Genomic DNA, 280 nt, shown 5'->3' on the forward strand with positions numbered 1-280 from the left:
AAAGATAGATAATTTGACACGACTTAAGATTCAATTTAGCAACAAAGTTATATAAAACAAACCTGCAAATAATCATCAAAAGCCTTCGGTCTTAAGTTGACCTCAGGGAATCGAATCCCAAACGGCAAACTCTCCCGCCAAGAATCAACAGAGCCTACCAGCCTCTCGCAAGTTTCTCTCTCGAGATAACCTAAAACACTCGAGAAATATTCTAATTCATCAAAAAGCTTTGTAATCGAATGAACGACAAGCTATATATACAAGCTAAATAAAGAAGACT

The sequence above is a fragment of the Lycium ferocissimum genome, chromosome 8 (assembly GCF_029784015.1).
Source record: "Lycium ferocissimum isolate CSIRO_LF1 chromosome 8, AGI_CSIRO_Lferr_CH_V1, whole genome shotgun sequence".
Classification (NCBI taxonomy): Eukaryota; Viridiplantae; Streptophyta; class Magnoliopsida; order Solanales; family Solanaceae; genus Lycium; species Lycium ferocissimum.